The following is a 13,715-nucleotide window of genomic DNA, read 5'->3' on the forward strand; positions in this document are numbered from 1 at the left end:
TTTGGGCTGCCTTGGCCGCCCGGACGTAGATTGCGGTCGCCCTCACAAAGCTTGTTAGCACGCGCCTCGCGGCTGCGGCCGTGCTCTCGCCGGAGTGGGCCGCCGAAGTTGCCCTCATGACACGGGTCCACGTCCCCAATCTTTCACCGGCGATGATTGAACAGTGAAATGATATGTGGGGAGTGAGCTAGTGTGCTTGACACGCCGGCTGTGGACTGTAGCCGATGCACCTTCTTGCATAAGCCATAGGCGTACTATACACCGACAGGGCTCCAAGATATTTTGTGTTAAATCTCACACGGTTGGTGATAATAAACTGTGTGCGATCTACTTGATTTTTTATCTTGATTTAAATTACGTAATGGGGTCACAGCTGCAAAGGATGGTGTTTGAATTGCTAGAAGTTTTATCTGCAGTGAACATGCAACTATAGGTGTGTCGTCAAAAAAATTGGAATTACTCTGGGTTCGTATGGACGTTTTTATACATTAACTTGGTTTTGTAGGAATTTCAGGTGCATAATTCAAATTTGAACTACATGCACATGCTCCAGTGCATAGTTGCATGCTTAGGTCCCATGCAAGAAATGGGAATGAATGTCAAACACCATGCCACCATCACTCGGCCGCAAACATTGAGATACATGGTTTTCAAATTCTAATAAATCCAAAACTCGTAAGACATTCATGAAACTTGGCATGCTATCATGGAGCAGCATCAACATGTCGTGGTAATTTTTTTGTCGCATTTGGGGCAGGTTTGGGTATAAGCTTCTCACAAACCAGAGCTTCTCACAACAAGCGTGCTGGTTTCGGTATGGAACGTGACACCTTTGGGGACGAAACGATATCCGTTGCCTCTTATTGCTTTCAAAAAATTTCTAGTATCAACATAGAACAACAGGAGTGTTGTGTTTAATTTTGGAATTTTTCGAGGTTCGTTTGGACATTTTTATACATTAACTTGGTTTTGTAGGCATTTCAGGTGCATAATTCAAATTTGAACTACATGCACATGCTCGAGTGCATATAAATTGGTTAAAAAATAAAATCCGTGTCCTTGGTTGCATGCTTAGGTCCCATGCAAGAAATGGGAATGAATTTCAAACACCCTGCCACCGTCACTCGGCCGCAAACATTGAGATGCCTGGTTTATAAATTCTAGTAATCCAAAACTCGTCTGAAATTCATGAAAGTTGGCATGCTATCATGGAGCGGCATCAACATGTTGTGGTAAATTTTTTTTCCCATTTGGGGCAGGTTTGGGTATAAGCTTCTCACAAACCAGAGCTTCTCACAACAAGCGTGATGGTTTTGGTAGGGAACGTGCCACCTTTGGGGACGAAACGATATTTGTTGCCTCTTATTGCTTTCAAAATTTTTCTAGTGTCAACATAGAACAACAGGAGTGTTGTGTTTAATTTTGGAATTTTCGGGGTTTGTTTTGACATTTTTATACATTAACTTGGTTTTGTAGGCATTTCAGGTGCATAGTTCAAATTTGAACTACATGCACATGCTCCAGTGCATATAAATTGGTTAAAAATCAAATCTGTGTCCTTGGTTGCATGCTTAGGTCCCATGCAAGAAACGGGAATGAATTTCAAACACCCTGCCACCGTCACTCGGCTGCAAACATTGAGATACCTGGGTTTTAAATTCTAGTAAATCCAAAACTCGTCTGAAATTCATGAAACTTGGCACACTATCATGGAGCGGCATCAACATGATGTGGTAAAATTTTTTGTCCCATTTGGGGAAGGTTTGGGTATAAGCTTCTCACAAACCAGAGCTTCTCACAACAAGCGTGATGGTTTCAGTAGGGAACGTGCCACCTTTGGGGACGAAACGATATCCGTTCCTCTTATTGCTTTCAAAAGATTTCTAGTGTCAACATAGAACAACAGGAGTGTTGTGTTTAATTTTGGAATTTTTCGGGGTTCGTTTGGACATCTTTATACATTAACTTGGTTTTGTAGGCATTTCAGGTGCATAATTCAAATTTGAACTACATGCAAATGCTCCAGTGCATATAAACTAGTTGAAAAATGAAATTTGTGTCCTTGGTTGCATGCTTAGGTCGCATGCAAGAAATCAGAATGAATTTCAAACACCCTGCCACCGTCACTCGGCCGCAAACATTGAGATACCTAGTTTTTAAATTCTAGTGTCGGTGTACAAAAGTAGGGCCTTTCTGTACCCCTTTACTTGTGCACGGCAGTCGTAGCCACACCTACAGCCATGCTTGGCGCAACGGAGGAAGGAAAGATACAATATTACCAAGGCAGTACTCAAGCCAGAGGCGTGAAGAGCAAACAGACAAGATGGATTTCCCCCGGCAACACCCTTGTAGGGGGAACCTACATAGCCCCGGCAAGAGCCTTGCCGGGGCGGCCTACATAGCCCCGGCAAGAGCCCTGCCGAGGCAATTTGCCCAACACCAGCAAGGCCGCCACCCTTGAGCCTGAGAGCTCTAACACCATTTACAACATAGAGACCAAGACTCGGGGGCGCCTGCGTGGTGGCATGCAGATCTTTGTGAAACCAAAGGCCTGCGAGTCTAAGATAAAAACAGAAGACGAAGGCCCCTGGTAAGATCCTTGTCGGGGACAGACGAAGACCCCCGGCAAGACCCTTGCCGGGGACGGCCACGAGGCCCCGGCAAGACCCTTTCCGGCGACATCTGCGAGGCCGCGACCAGGCACGCACCCACCAACGTTTCGCTACCCCGCGCGGCCGTGCCGACGCGGCAACCAACCCGCCAACTAGGCAGGTGCCTGCGTAGCAGCTTGCAGCTTCTAGGCCACTTAGTCAAGCACCTGCATGGTGACATGCATATCTTCGTGAAGACCCTGTCACCGCACTAGCGCAGCTGCCAGCCAGCCAGCGTGGCGCTGCATGCCTTGTCAGCTTGGACGCGTGTCGAAGCAAGGTGAGGCGGCGATGGATGGGACGAGCTTCATTGCCGTCCCTGATAAAGTAAGAGGGCACGTTGGCAGTGCATTAAATGCATTTGTCCTACAGTGCCAGGCGATAAACTTGTAACACTGTAGATACTTTCCACCTCTTGTGTGCTGCTGTGGCGCCCCCTTTGACATAAAAAAGGAGGCTCGAGGCATACTGAGGGAGGATTCGAACTTTTTGGACTAGGCATGCACCGCAGCTAGTTTGAGAGCTCAAGAACATCAAATAAACACAGACAAGTAGGACTAGGGTATTACGCATCATTTGCGGCCGAACCTGGGTAAAAATCCTCTCGCGCTGATCTTTTAGACCCGCTCTTTGCACAGCTTCACGCCCCGCCAACCGTAGAAGGGATTCCCCGGGATCCCATAGGTGTCGTTACCCCCGACATCTTTCGCGCGCCAGGTAGGGGGTGCTGAGGCTGAGAAAATCTGGTCTAAAAGGTAGCACATCGACTCCCTCATCGCGATGGCTCGAAGGGAGAAGGCAACATCAATCAGCCACACTCCGATGTCATCAGCCAGGCGAGCGGTGCCGTCTGCAGCCGCAACAACCATCCGCGTGGCGGAGAAAAGCTAAGTCACACAAAACCTTGAGCAATTTCCTTTTTTATAAGGTTATTTTCCTTGAAAGATCTTGCTCCTTGTATGGAGAACCTGCACACGAAGGAACCCTTCCGCTATTGGCAACGCCCTTGTTCTGTTTTGAGTTTGCTCAACAGTTCAAGCGGTCGCACCGAGAATGGCAAGGTGGCTTGCCCGGTAGCAAGCGCCCCCCGGCAGGCTGCTAAGGATTCGCTCCTCAAAGCGCCACAACACGGGTTTACGCGCTGAAAAACATATCCAACTTAGCGTAGGGTGTGTACATACAAAGAAAGATCAAACAAGAAGATAGCATGCTTCATTTCAAAGTACTGCAAAGATAAATTACATCAGTGGTTGTTGCGGTTCTAACTTAAGATAAAATTGTCTTGGTCATGAACTCGCAGCACCAATGACAAATGGGGTGGCTAGTCCCGGCGCTGGCCCTCCACCCTCTTGACTCCGCCGACGCAGCTGATGACGGGCTCGATACGCTCTTCGAGCACCATGAGGTTCATGTCCTCCGGAAAGCTCTCAAGCGCATTGGCGAAGTCGATGCTGGGGTTCCAAAATGCCACCTCGGTGAGCACCTTGATCAGGGCACCCCGTCAAAGCTTCCGAGCCTCATTGGCCAGATAAGTCGCTCGATTGGAGCGGAGCAATTCCAGGGCATCGAGGACGTGCTCGAAGAACAAGGTTAGCCTGGCATTGGGGCTTATGTTCGCCTCCTGGGAGTACCTGATGTCCGGCATGCCATGACGGCTAGCTGCGCGGTGAGCTTCTCTGCAACGTCGATGAGGCGGCCGATCCAGAGATTTACGCTACCCACATAGTCATTGTGGGCGGTGGCGTCATCCTTCCGCAGCTGCCTCTCGCTCTCAAGGGCCTTGTTCAGGGTCTCCTCACGGGCCCTGACCTCCGAAAGAATCCCCTCCAAGCCGTCCAGTTTCAGGTTTAGATCGTTGATGGAGTTGTTGGCCTCGGAGAGCAGATTGGTCTTGTCGGAGATGGCGACCTGCAAGTCCGCCAGAGTGCGGTTGGCCGTGTCCCTCTCCTCCGTCAGCTCTGAGACCTTCTTCTTCAGCTCCTCCTGCTCCAGCTTCTCCACCTTGCTAGCTTGGTCCAGGGCCAGAGCATCGAGTGCATCCTTGTGCTTCTGCTCCTGGGCCCGCTGCGCGATGATCTTCCCAATTTCCTCGTCCTTGCCGCGGAGCGTGGTGGCAAGCACCTGCTCACGGGCAACGAGATCTTCCTCCTGGGTGTCCAGCAGAGCTTGCTGCTGCCGCCGGGCGGCTTTGTCCTTGGCGGCTGAAAGGATCGAGAAGAGGTGTCTAGAGGGGGGGGGGGGTGAATAGACTCTAATCAAGAAAAGTTGCAGTTTTTTTAATTCTTTAGGTTTATGTCGAGTTTTAGCACAAGTTTAAACATTCACAATACATATCAAGCAAGCATGCCAAGAGTATATGAGCAGCGGAAAGTAAAGCATGCAAGTTGCAAGAATGTAAAGAGAAGGGATTGGAGTGTGCAAACGCAATTTGGAGACACGGAGATTTTTTATCCGTGGTTCTGATAGGTGGTGCTATCGTACATCCACGTTGATGGAGACTTCAACCCACGAAGGGTAAAGGTTGCGCGAGTCCACAGAGGGCTCCCCCCACGAAGGGTCCACGAAGAAGCAACCTTGTCTATCCCACCATGGTCGTCGCCCATGAAGGACTTGCCTCACTAGGGTAGATCTTCATGAAGTAGGCGATCTCCTTGCCCTTACAAACTCCTTGGTTCAACTCCACAATCTTGACGGAGGCTCCCAAGTGACACCTAGCCAATCTAGGAGACACCACTCGCCAAGAAGTAACAAATGGTGTGTTGATGATGAACTCCTTACTCTTGTGCTTCAAATGATAGTCTCCCCAACACTCAACTCTCTCTCACAGGATTTGGATTTGGTGGAAAGAAGATTTGAGTGGAGATCAACTTGGGGAAGGCTAGAGATCAAGATTTATGTGGTTGGAATGGAATATCTTGACCTCAACACAAGTGTAGGTGGTTCTCTCTCAGAAAATATGTGTTGGAAGTGTAGGCATGTTCTGATGGCTCTCTCCACGAATGAAGAGTGGGTGGAGGGGTATATATAGCCTCCACACAAAATCTAACCGTTACACACAAATCACCAAACTCGGTGGGACCGATTCAGAGAAATCGGTCAGACCGATTTGGTTCATAATGTGACTGTTGGGCATTTTGGTGGGACCGACTAGATCAACTCGGTGGGACCGATGTGCTAGGGTTAGGGTAAATCATCATCTCGGTTTGACCGATTACTCAAACTTGGTGGGACCGATTTGGGTAATAAGCGAAACAGAGAGTTGGCCAAGCAAACTCGGTGGTGCCGATTACATATCTCGGTGGGACCGAAATTATTGCAATAGGCAACAGAGAGTTTGCAAGCCCATCTCGGTGAGACCGAGATCCCATCGGTGAGACCAAATTGATTAGGGTTTCTGGCAGTTGCTATGTCAACTGAACTCGGTGGCTCCGGATAGAAAGAATCAGTGGGGCCGACTTGGACTTTTGGTTTGGGACATATGTGGATATGAGAAAGTGGTTGAGGATTTGGAGCATATCACTAAGCACTTTGAGCAAGCAAGTCATTAAGCAACACCTCATCCCTTCTTAATAGTATTGGCTTTTCTTATAGACTCAATGTGATCTTGGATCACTAAAATGAAAATGTAGAGTCTCGTGCTTTGAGCTTGAGCCAATCCTTTGTCCTCAGCATCTTGAAGGGGTTCCACATCCTCTAGTCCATGCCACTCCATTGTTGAACTTATCTGAAACATACTAGGTAGAAGCATTAGTCCAACAAGAGATATGTTGACATTAATTACCAAAATCACCCAGGGAGCACTTGTGCTTTCAATCTCCCCCTTTTTGGTAATTGATGACAACATACATCAAAGCTTTAGATAAAAATATAGAGAATAACAAGTAAAGCTTTGGAAAGACATATAACATGCATAGGCTCCCCCTATATGTATGCAATCATATAAATATGGAACAAAGGAGCATGTGAATGCATAAGCATGACAGAGTAAGCCATGTGTTACATGTATCTTGGCTATATGCATCAGAGTAAATGATGTGAATATAGGAAATGTACCTTCATGTTCATGAGTCCTTCTTGCAAACAGTATGTACATTAGCAAGAAGTTCTCATGCACATGACTGAGATGCATATACTTACCTTGTGGTCTTGAGTTGGCTTAGGAAGAAATGAACCTGAGCAAACAAGGTTAGATAACACAGATACATCTAATAGCCAAAGCAAACAAAAGAAACCACAAGAGTACCAAGACTGGGATGACATGTAGAGAGTGAGTACTGAGTACTCTATTGGATATAGACATGTCCCCAAAGGTAAAGATGTGCAATGAATTCAAGGATTTCCTTCCCTTAGTTGTCTTGCTCCCCTGAATCTTGCATGGGATAATGGGAGAAGATAGGGAACAGAAAATCAGAGCAAAGAAAAGAAACAGAGCTAACGCAAACAATCAAATACGAACATGTCTTTCCCCTCTTAAAGACATGTGACTTCTCTCCTCTTGAACACCAAGCATCTGGGGTTTCTTACACTCTCCCCCTGAGTATTCTCTCCCCCTATAGGAATGATTAAGCTTAAGCTTTGATGTAATCTCTCTCTCCCCCTTTGACATCAATTTCCAAGAAGGGCTCTTCTGGATTTTTATTTCAAAAGGGTTTGGTCCTTGAGTCTCAAAGCAAAGTAGCAAGTCGAATGTGATCCTGGTAGAGGACAAGAGTCATTGAGTGGAGCTGGAGCAGAATGAATGCAGGAATAAGTGGCAAGCTGTCTTTCCTGTAGTGAAATTGGTGGCACCAAGCTGTGTGCTTCGGTGGCGCCGAAAGATCTCGGTTGGACCGAAGTAAACAAACCGGTGTGACCGAGTTCATTATAGAGAAAACACTTGTCACCTCAGCTCATTAGGCAATTAAGATCTCACAAGGATTTGCAAGGAATTAGCTGAAAGATTTGCAATGAATTGGATGCAGGAAATGCAGAACAGAAAAGAAAAGAAAAGATCTAGATGAAGTTTTTTTTTTGAAAGGGGAAACACAAGAGAACTTCATCTAGAATTGGGCGGTGACAAAGTCACCTATATTAGAGTACATTGACTTAAGAGTCAAGTGAGGGCACTTGATCATAGGTCATACTCATCGATTTAAGCTCAAAATGGGGTTACCATTTTTCGTTTAAGCATCTTGATGTATTCACATCTTGTTGAGTTGCTTTGCCCCATGATTTGGAGTAAAGCTTCTCTAAGATGGAATAACATACCTTGGGTGGTGCTGTTGATCTTGATCATGTAGTTGAACTTGTGTGGGTTGCTCAAGGTTGATGTAGAGTTAGGAGAACCACTTGGAATTTGAGTTCACCTACCTACAAGGGTTAGTTTTGCAAGGAAGAGCACTTGTGTATCCGAAATGACAATCATAAGATTTAACATAGAATTTGTCAAAGGATATATTTGAAGGGTTTTTGTTCTTCCTTGTCTTCAACCACCATTGTGTAGAGACTTGGAGATGTAGAAATTGCTCAAGATATGAGTGAGTTGCAATTTCGTGGATTTAGATTCATCCAAGTACCTACAAGGGTTAGATAGCATGCAAGGGTGCAAGAATATCCAAGACATATAGATAGCATCATGAAAGAAATATCAAGGATTAGTCAAAGGCTCATGCCTTGCATGTATCCAAATGGAGTTCCTACTCCAAGTTTGAAGCATCAACGATGTTCAATTCACCTCTCAAACGGCAAAAGACTTTCTCGTCAAGCGGTTTGGTGAATATATTCGCTAATTGCTTATCGGTGCGAACATGCTTAAGATCACTGTCCCCTTTGGCAACGTGATCTCGAATGAAATGATGACGAACTTCAATATGCTTAGTTCGAGAATGTTGCATGGGATTGTGAGCAATCTTGATAGCACTTTCATTGTCACAAAGCAATGGAACATGTTTCACATATATCCCATAATCTTTAAGAGTTTGGGTCATCCAAAGTAATTGAGCACAACATGAACCAGCGGCAATGTATTGCGCTTCGGCCGTGGATAAGGATACTGGGTTTTGTTTCTTGGTGACCAAGACACAAGAGATCTACCAAGAAATTGACAAGTACCCGAAGTGGACTTTCTATCAACCTTGTCTCCAGCATAGTCCGAATCGGAGTAACCAACAAGATCGAAAGAAGACCTCTTAGGATACCAAATGCCAAAATTTGATGTGTGTATTAGGTATCTCACTATCCTTTTCACAGCCTTAAGATGACACTCTTTAGGGGCCGCTTGATATCGTGCACACATGCACACACTTAGCATAATATCAGGATGAGAGGCACATAGATATAACAATGAACCAATCATAGAGCGGTAAACTTTTTGATCAACCGGTTCACCATCCTTAGTCAAGTCAAGATGTCCACTAGTAGGCATGGGTGTAGACATACCTTTGCATTCTTGCATATTGAACTTCTTGAATAAGTCCTTGGTGTACATTGTTTGAGAAACAAAGGTACCTTCCTTAGTTTGCTTGATTTGCAAACCAAGAAAGAATTTGAGTTCACTCATCATAGACATCTCAAACTTCTCCGACATTAGCTTTCCAAACTTTTCACTAAAATGAGGGTTAGTTGAACCAAATATGATATCATCAACATAAATTTGCCACACAAATAGTTCTCCATTAACCCTTTTAGTAAAAAGAGTAGAATCTATTTTTCCAATTTCAAAGCCTTTTTCAATGAGGAACTTGGTTAAGCATTTATACCAAGCTCTAGGAGCTTGTTTAAGACCATAAAGGGCTTTGTGAAGTTTGTAAACATGATTGGGTTTCTTAGGATTGACAAAGCCGGGAGGTTGCTTAACATAAACTTCCTCCTCAATTTCACCATTTAGAAAAGCACTTTTAATGTCCATTTGGTACAAGGTGATATCATGGTGATTAGCATAAGCAAGTAAGATGCGAATGGACTCAAGTCTAGCAACAGGAGCATATGTCTCATCATAGTCCATACCTTCGACTTGTGTGTAGCCTTGGGCGACTAGGCGTGCTTTGTTGAGGATGACTTGACCATCTTCATCTTGCTTGTTGCGAAACACCCATTTGGTACCAATGATGTTGTGGTTGTTGTCGGGCTTCTCGACCAATGTCCATACTTGGTTTCTCTCAAAGTTGTGTAGCTCTTCATGCATAGCGTTAATCCAATCCGGATCTTCCAATGCTTCTTCAACCTTCAAAGGTTCAATGCTAGAGATGAATGAATAATGCTCACAAAAATTAGCCAAACGAGTTTTAGAGCGAGTGATTCTCCCGGTTTGGATATCATTGTAGATTTATTCGACGGGATGGTCTTTGGCGACTCTTGCTCGAACTCGTGGAAGCTTTGGCTTGGCTTGGGGTGGAACATCCTCTTCATCTTGTTCTTCTTCTTGGTCTTCTTCATTGTTGACGTTGTCATTCTCTTGTCGTGGTGGAGAAGGAGGTTGTTGATGTTCATCTTGGTGTACTTCCTCATTTTCTTCGTCTTGGTGTGTCCCACTTGTGGATGCTTCCGTATCAACTCTTGATTCACCTTGTCAGGTAGAAGCTTCCACTTGGACGGACGAGGTACTGTCCTTCACCTCCGTTGGACGAATATTGCCAATAGACAAGTCTTGGATTGCTTCCGAAGGGTCTTTGTCTCCTACATCAATTGGCAATTGCTCTACTTGTGAGCCGTTAGATTCATCAAACTTCACATCTACCGTCTCTTCAACCTTTCGGGTGAAATTTTTGTAGACACGGTAAGTGTGAGAGTTTGAGCCATAACCAAGTAGGAAACCTTCATGAGATTTAGGAGCAAATTTAGAACGACGATGCTTATCAAGAATGTAGCACTTTGAGACAAATACTCGAAAGTATCCAACTTGGGGTTTGTTACCGGTGAGGAGCTCGTATGCCATCTTGCCGAGTAGCTTGTGAGGATACAAGCGATTTGTTGCATGACAAGCTGTCTCAACCGCTTCCGCCCAAAAGTGTTTTGGAGTCTTGTACTCATCAAGCATCGTTCTTGCCATCTCAATAAGAGTCCGGTTCTTTCTCTCAACAACTCCATTTTGTTGAGGCGTGTACGTAGCCGAGAACTCGTGTGAAATCCCTTCTTCGTAAAGAAAGTTATCCACATTTGCATTCTTGAATTCCGTTTCGTTGTCACTCCGAACCTTCTTGATCTTCACGTCAAATTGATTTTGGGCCTTCCTAGCAAAAAATTTGAAGATCTTTTGGACCTGCGATTTGTCATCAAGAAAGAACACCCACGTAAATCTTGAAAAATCATCAACTATGACTAGACCAAATGAGTTACCACCGAGACTCTTGTAGGCATTGGGACCAAAGAGATCCATGTGAAGTAGCTCGAGTGGTCTTCTCGTGGTCATGATGTTCTTCGCGCGATGACTTCCTCCAACCTGTTTTCCTGCCTGACAAGCACTACAAAGTCTATCCTTGTCAAATATGACATCTTTTACTCCAAGGATATGATCACCTTTAATAAGCTTATCAAGATTTCGCATGCCCACATGACCTAGCCTTCTATGCCACAACCAACCTTTAGAAGATTTAGCAATTAAGCAAGTTCTAGGTTGAGCCTTTTTAGTGAAATCAACAATGTAAAGATCACCTCTACGTATACCGGTAAAGACCATTTTATGATTGTCTCTTCGAAACACTTGGCAGTCTACCTCAGTAAATAGGACATTGAAACCGAAATCAGCAAGTCTAGATATTGAAAGTAAATTGTACCCAAGAGATTCAACAAGCATGACATTTTGTATGGAGCTATCATGTGAGATGGCCACCTTACCTAGGCCACCACTTTACCCTTTGAGTTATCACCAAAGGTGACATACTTTCGAGGGCCGTCGTTTTTAGCAAGCTCACGGAACATATCTTTATCTCCGGTCATATGATCAGTACATCCACTATCAAGGACCCATTCCTTTCCTCCAGCCATGTAGCCTCGAAGATTTGCCATAAGACCAAAGTGTCTCATCACATCATCAAGATCATAGTCACTATCATCACCCTCATCATAGTATCCATGTTCAACATCATCTTGTGATTGATCAACCCCTAGAGAGGGTAATTCATTAGATAAATGATCATTTCTATGGTTATCTTTATGAATTCTAATAGCTTCGGAAATGATATTGCTAATGATTCCAACATCTCCTTTGGCACGCATGAGATTGGTAAGCTCAAATAGACAATCACCAAAGCTAGGATCACTAGAATTCATCTTACTCAAGGCAATAGACTTATGGAGAATTTCGTCTAAATTTTTCAAGGAATAATTTGGAAATCGTTCCTCAAGAAATCTCCATATAGTATAGGCACAATCAAGAGTAGGTAAATTAGCAATCAAATTTTTGGGCAACCCTCTAATGATAAGATTGATAGTTCTAAGATTGCGAATCATGTCAAGATCCTCTTCAGGTGTAGGATGCAAAAGATCAATATGAGGTGCACAAGGGCTAGTAATGTAACTGTTCAAATGATATTCATTGAAAATCTGAAGCATTTCATTTTTCCACTCATAGAAGAACTCTCCATCAAGAATAGGCACTCTACGTCTAAGACTCCCCAAAGTAGACACATCCATCTTCCTCCAAAGGTGTTTAAACCAAGGCAATGGAGACCAAAGGTCTGATACCAATTGAAAGGATCGAGAAGAGGTGTCTAGAGGGGGGTGAATAGACTCTAATCAAGAAAAGTTGCAGTTTTTTTAATTCTTTAGGTTTATGTGGAGTTTTAGCACAAGTTTAAACATTCACAATACATATCAAGCAAGCATGCCAAGAGTATATGAGCAGCGGAAAGTAAAGCATGCAAGTTGCAAGAATGTAAAGAGAAGGGATTGGAGTGTGCAAACGCAATTTGGAGACAAGGAGATTTTTTATCCGTGGTTCTGATAGGTGGTGCTATCGTACATCCACGTTGATGGAGACTTCAACCCATGAAGGATAACGGTAGCGCGAGTCCACGGAGGGCTCCACCCACGAAGGGTCCACGAAGAAGCAACCTTGTCTATCCCACCATGGCCGTCGCCCACGAAGGACTTGCCTCACTAGGGTAGATCTTCACGAAGTAGGCGATCTCCTTGCCCTTACAAACTCCTTGGTTCAACTCCACAATCTTGACGGAGGCTCCCAAGTGACACCTAGCCAATCTAGGAGACACCACTCTCCAAGAAGTAACAAATGGTGTGTTGATGATGAACTCCTTGCTCTTGTGCTTCAAATGATAGTCTGCCCAACACTCAACTCTCTCTCACGGGATTTGATTTTGGTGGAAAGAAGATTTGAGTGGAAAGCAACTTGGGGAAGGCTAGAGATCAAGATTTATGTGGTTGGAATGGAATATCTTGACCTCAACACAAGTGTAGGTGGTTCTCTCTCAGAAAATATGTGTTGGAAGTGTAGTTATGTTCTGATGGCTCTCTCCACGAATGAAGAGTGGGTGGAGGGGTATATATAGCCTCCACACAAAATCTAACCGTTACACACAAATCATCAAACTCGGTGGGACCGATTCAGAGAAATCGGTCAGACCGATTTGGTTCATAATGTGACCGTTAGGCATTTCGGTGGGATCAACTGGATCAACTCGGTGGGACTGATGTGCTAGGGTTAGGGTAAATCCTCATCTCGGTTTGACCGATTACTCAAACTCGGTGGGACCGATTTGGGTAATAAGCGAAACAGAGAGTTGGCCAAGCAAACTCGGTGGGGCTGATTACATATCTTGGTGTGACGGAAATTATTGCAATAGGCAACAAAGAGTTTGCAAGCCCATCTCGGTGAGACCGAGATCCCATCGGTGAGACCGAATTGATTAGGGTTTCTGGCACTGGCTATGTCAACTGAACTCGGTGGCTCCAGATAGAAAGAATCGGTGGGGCCGATTTGGACTTTTAGTTTGGGACATATGTGGATATGAGAAAGTGGTTGAGGGCTTGGAGCATATCACTAAGCACTTTGAGCAAGCAAGTCATTAAGTAACACCTCATCCCTTCTTAATAGTATTGGCTTTTCCTATAGACTCAATGTGATCTTGG

This window comes from Aegilops tauschii, chromosome 4, assembly GCF_002575655.3.
Source record: "Aegilops tauschii subsp. strangulata cultivar AL8/78 chromosome 4, Aet v6.0, whole genome shotgun sequence".
In the NCBI taxonomy this organism is placed as follows: Eukaryota; Viridiplantae; Streptophyta; class Magnoliopsida; order Poales; family Poaceae; genus Aegilops; species Aegilops tauschii.